General features: G+C 39.9%; 1 pseudogene across 1 annotated transcript; it reads right to left on the bottom strand.

The window, feature by feature from the left end:
• Positions 1–1,509: 1,509 nt before the first annotated feature.
• LOC306661048 (ribosomal biogenesis factor-like) lies at positions 1,510–1,838 on the bottom strand (annotated as a pseudogene). The gene has a single exon. The product of its transcript is annotated as a ribosomal biogenesis factor-like (transcript).
• Positions 1,839–5,522: the final 3,684 nt, after the last annotated feature.

Consider the following 5,522-nt stretch of genomic DNA (forward strand, 5'->3'; position numbering starts at 1 on the left):
GTCCATGTGTGGAAAGACATTGCTCTTGCCTTCAAGGAGCTTAGAGTGTGATGGGGGAAGCACCTGTAAAGGAGACAACCACCGTGAGTGAGTGGGCACTCAAAAGACTCTGGGAGCCCAGCAGGAAGAGCTTGCAGACCAGCAGGGGAAGTGAGACTTGGCTGCACAGAGGGTGGAGAGCAGAGCTGGGTTTTGCAGTAAGAGCCAAGTAGACAAGGTGCGATATAGGGGAAAGCATTCAAAAGAGGAGATCATATGTAGAAAGGTACAAAATCATCACAGAACAAGACATCTTTGGAGAGCTGTAAGAATTTCCATATGGTCAAGGTATAAAAGAAGGTGAGAAGCATTGGCAAATTGGGGGAAAGGTGGTCAGAGTTGAAGTAGAAGAGGTTTTATACGACATACGAAGAATGTGAATTATGACCTTCAGCCCACAGAGACACCTGGAAAATTTGAGCATGGAATTAATGATTATATTTCAGGATGGTCACTCTGGGAATGAATTTGAGAAGGAATAAAGGTACGTAGGGAGATCAGTTAAATGTTTTCTGAAATACTCTAGATGAGAGATGGTAACAGGATGAACTACAGTGGGAACCATTTGACCTAGGAAAAAATACAGGGTTATGACAAATCTTCAGAAAGGACTCACAGGAGTAAGTGAACATGTGTGGGAAGGTAACACAGAGGGAGGAGTCATGGGTGACCCTGGTTTCTGCCCTGGGTGCCTTTAGGAGCTGTGGTTACCATCACCAGCCTAGAGGACAACAGGGAGTAGGACTGGTCAGAGAAATGAATGGTTTGGTTTTGTTAGTATTGGAGGACATAGCGACTGTGTGGATTTCAGGAGAGAGACCAGTCCTCCTGGTAGGGCAGTGGGAGTTACTGAAGATGATAGTTGAAGCAATCCTAAGGATGAATCACCCAGGGAGAGCCAGGGACAATCAGAGGAGGCCCCAGGATATGGAACACTGGTATTTCAGAAGAGGGTGGAGGAAGAGGAAGTGCTATAGAAGACCAAGAAATGTAGAAACCTGATTTCCAATTTTTGGATTAACTCCCTTGGTTACAGTGGATTCCTAAAGAAGAGAAGATATGGGTAAGACACCATAAGGAATTGCATCATCTTTGCCTTGAGCCAGAACTTGCATAATGGTGATCTGAACTGGCCAGTGCTGAGTCCACAGGCCCCATGATTGACTTGGGATGCTGATAGAACAGCTTCCTCTTAGCCTCTTTCCTCATGCTCCCTCCTGGTCTTGATCCTTGGGGTCTTACCTCCATAGTTGCCAAAGAAGGAGATGAACAAACATTTTTAAATAAAGGGAAGGTCAAGGGCTAGAGTAGAGCCAATCTAGTCACCTTCTCCTGCAGTGTAGCTCTCATGCCCACTAAGCTTCTGCCCAGGCAATGAGGGAAGGAAAAGAATAAAAGGGATTTTTAAAATGAAACATTTAATCTATTGATCTTTTGGGGGAAATTTGACACATCCTCATTATATTACAATTAAACTACTGATCTTACAGCTTCGTCAGCATTAACTAGTTGACTTTCAGGGTGTTGTTGAGGAATCAACTCTTTCTGCAGAGATCCGTGAGAAAGGACACATTTTAAGATGTGTGCAGGTCCCTTTTGTACACTTGAAAATGCTTCATTCACTCTGTTAACTTTTTCATCATTCACAGAGTTTATCTTTTTAAGATTAGTGGTGACTGGTTTTTCAGCTTTCAGCCTTAAAGTTGATTTTTTTTTTTTTTTTTTTTTTTTTTTTAGGGAAGGGATACTATATGAAATACATTTCTGGATTTCTGGCCTCTTAATTTGTTGTTGACCATTGTGTTAGACACTCCTGTGCAGTTACTCAAGCTCCAGTGATGCCATTTGCCTAAAAGGGATTTTGGTGACTGACAAGAAGGCATGATGAGATTTACTCCATAAACTCTTTCCATGTGTAATTTATTTCACCTGCTAAAAAGCCCCAGCTGCTGGTATCAGAACCCCAGTGAACACCCCTCAGAGGAAGAAACCCATTTGTTATTGACTCCATTCCCCTAAGAGAATCCCTTCCTCCACAGATTCCGTGTCCCAAGAGGAGTCTTAGACTAGAGATCAGAAGGTATCCTCAGTGATAAGGTGGGGAAGGAAAATGGGAGAGTAGGGGCCAGAGGAAGCAAGAGTTCAGAAAAAAGGACCCTATTGACCATGTCAGATGCTACAGGGAGGAGATATGAGCTACGGGACCAAAGAATTTGCAAACTTTCATTTATGAATTTTCAAAGAGGTGTTTCAATGGAGTAAGATTGGAGACTGGATTGGGTGGAGGACAAATGAAAAAGGAGAAAATGAAACTAGATATTGTGGGCATTCTTTTGAAGTAAGGGGAAAAAATGATGGGAAAAGATAGAGGGTGATTTTCCAAGCCAATGTTAAGAAATTTAAAAGGAAAATGCTATGATTCTTAGATCACAAGAAGAAAATTTTTAGAGATACATTACTACCAATCCTCGGTTGTTTTGTTTGTTCTAATCATGGGACTTGTGCTTTGGAAGGACTTACAGGGACAATGTCTGACTGTCTTCTCTAAGCAAAGAAATGGGAAATCAGGGAATAGTCCCTGAATTTAAAAATGAACTCCCCCTTAAACTGTCCACTGACCTTAGAGTCCGATGGGTTTGGTAAGTCAGAGGAGTCAATTTAGAAATTTAGAAAATAATTCAAATAATAATTCAACTTAGAAAATAAAAGGTAGTGTCTGTGTGCTGTGTATTTCCTCTGTGATTCAACTTCGGCATGTATTTTGACCTAACAAATATTTATTGGGTAGAGTTGCTTTGTGGTACTTTAGCATTAAAGAAAGAAGAGAGAGAGAGAGACAGAGAAGGAGGGAGGGAGTGAGAGACAAGGTCTCTGCTCTCAAAGTGGTTAATACAGATCAGAGAAGAAAGACAACTCTATCAGTAACATCATAGGTCACAGTAAGTGTTACCATAGGGGTAGAATACAGACCCATGAGAAAGTGAGGCAATGGGTCCCATCCAGACGGGTCAGTGAAGAACCAGGAAGAAATAGTAGTGGCTAAGCTGACATCTGAAAGATGAACAACTTTTAATAAATGAAAGTAGAGGGATAAAAAAAATCATAATCTTTGAACATAAAAATTATTTGGTTATAGCTTAGTGCACTTTCTTCTGATCTCTTTCTTTCTCGAATAACATTATTTGTGAAAAAAAAAAGCTTACAAATACTTTAAGAAAAAGGTGAAAAGAACAAAGTAGAAAGAACGAAAAAGCAAAAGAAAGGTACAACTCACCACTCATAAATATCTACCCTTGAATGAACATTATTCTGGTGTATCTATGTGTATATTTATGGATAGAGGAATAGGTAGATAAGTGAATAGAAATACTTTTATTAAAATGAGATCATATAACATTATGCTATTTTTAAAACAAAAATGCTTAATTCAATTCCACTAGGATTTAACAGATGAAAAAAGGACTGGAAATCAAACTGAAGGAATTGGTGAACTTTAGTTAAAGGTATTTCAACAGGAGGCATTGTTGCAATAAAATCCACTTTTAAAGAAAATAGATTATAACATTATGAAAGTGTTGAGGTTAGAACCATTGCACATATATAATTTGTGTGTGTGTGTATATATTTATATCAGTAACTAAATATATATATTTGGTTAGTTTATGTATATGTATGTATATGGTTACTGATATAAATTAGGTTGTTGTGATTGGATAAATGTTATGAAAAATAATAAGTAATAAGTAATTAGCATGGAGGAAAGACTATATAGAGGGAAAAGAGGAGTGGGAGGGGAGGGGGGAAGAGGAAAAATAAATAACAATGAATCAAACAACATTACCCTATGTAAATTTATGATTACACAAATGGTATGCCTTGACTCCATGTACAAATAGAGAAACAACATGTATCCCATTTGTTTAAATAATAATAAAAAAATAATTAGCATTTCTCACATGCTCTCCACAATTTCCTAATTTTTTTTTTTTTTTTTTTTTTTTTTGTGGTACTGGGGATTTGAACCCAGGGCCTTGAGCTTGCAAGGTAAGCACTCAACCAACTGAATTATATCCCCAGCCCACAATTTCCTAATTTTGCTAATCATACTTTAACCAGGGTTCAGAGAGAAGGAGGAGTTGCTCAAGGTCAAACACAGCTAGTATATTCAGAGCAGGGATTGAAGCACAGGTTTTACACAGGACACTTCCCAGCAATAAAGAGATCAGGAGTAATCCTGAGGATGGAACCCAGGAGAACTGGCCATTGGTGGGCGAGCTAATGCTCACAGTAATTAAGACAATGACCACTGAACAACTTGATTTTATTTGTTATCTTTCTTTTGAACAGTCCTGGGAAATAAAGCCCTGTCTGTAATTCTTCATGCTTGGGTTTTGGTTTACCACATTATTAAGGCCTCTAATATGTATATCAGGAAAGGATACTTGATTTTGTAAGCAGAATGGAGTTCTCCACAAGGTAAATAACTTTCTCTGGAGTCAGAAAAGGTAGGAAATAAGAATTGGCTGGGAATTCCATCAGTCTTAATTCATCTTCTGATTTTTTTTAAATGCATTTAAAAAATATAGTATGATTCCTAAAAATAAGTCAAATTTCATTTGACACTCAACACAACTGCCCTAAAAGAACTGGCAGAGGTGGGCCTGATCATAGCTTGCCCATTGTTCTCCGACATGGTACCCTCCTAGGGATCCGGAACAGCCATTTTGGCTCTGTGCTCAGCTCCTCGGGAGCTTACTTTAGAAACAAATCCTCTACACCAACGTGAATGTTCAGTTACCTTGACCTAGAGACTCCAGAGGGCTCAAACCCTCTGGCTCTTGGTAGTGTCCATCTCCACTGCCTTGGGACTTTGTAGCAAAGACTTGGAGTGAAATTGGGAGCTGAAGGAATTTGACCTCCTAGGTGTGCCTCACCCATATGAGCTGCTCTCTCTGGAGCCTTAGGAACTTTGAGTCCTCCTTCCCTCTTTCTGTGTACCTTGCCTTCCAGAAAAGAAGGCCAGTGGCTGTTGCCTCTTCTTCCATGTTGCTGGGAGAAGAGTGAAGGGGATGGCATCTGGTGGTAGGACTGCTTTGGCTGCCTTTTTGAAGCCTGAGGTGGAGTCTGATCATGTTTGGTCCTGAGTCATCCACAATTTGCTTTCAATTGCGAGGGTTGCCGACCCTCTTTTTATACCCTGAAAGTTAGTCAAGATTCAAGGGCGACAGGAAAAGACCCACCCTAGTTGTATGATATTTTAAGTCAGACCATCCCAAAACATTTCTTTGCATTTGGTTAAAAAAAAAAAAAATCTTCTCCTGTAATCCCAGCATCTCCAGAGGCTGAGGCAGGAGGATTGCAAGTTCAAAGCCAGCCTTAGCAATTTAGTGAGGCCCTGTTTCAAAATTAAAAAATGGAAGGATTGGGGATAGGGCTCATTTGTTTAGCACCCCTGGGTTCAACCCCTGGTGCCAAAAAAAAGG

Source organism: Sciurus vulgaris, assembly GCF_902686455.1.
Source record: "Sciurus vulgaris genome assembly, chromosome: 5".
NCBI lineage: Eukaryota > Metazoa > Chordata > Mammalia > Rodentia > Sciuridae > Sciurus > Sciurus vulgaris.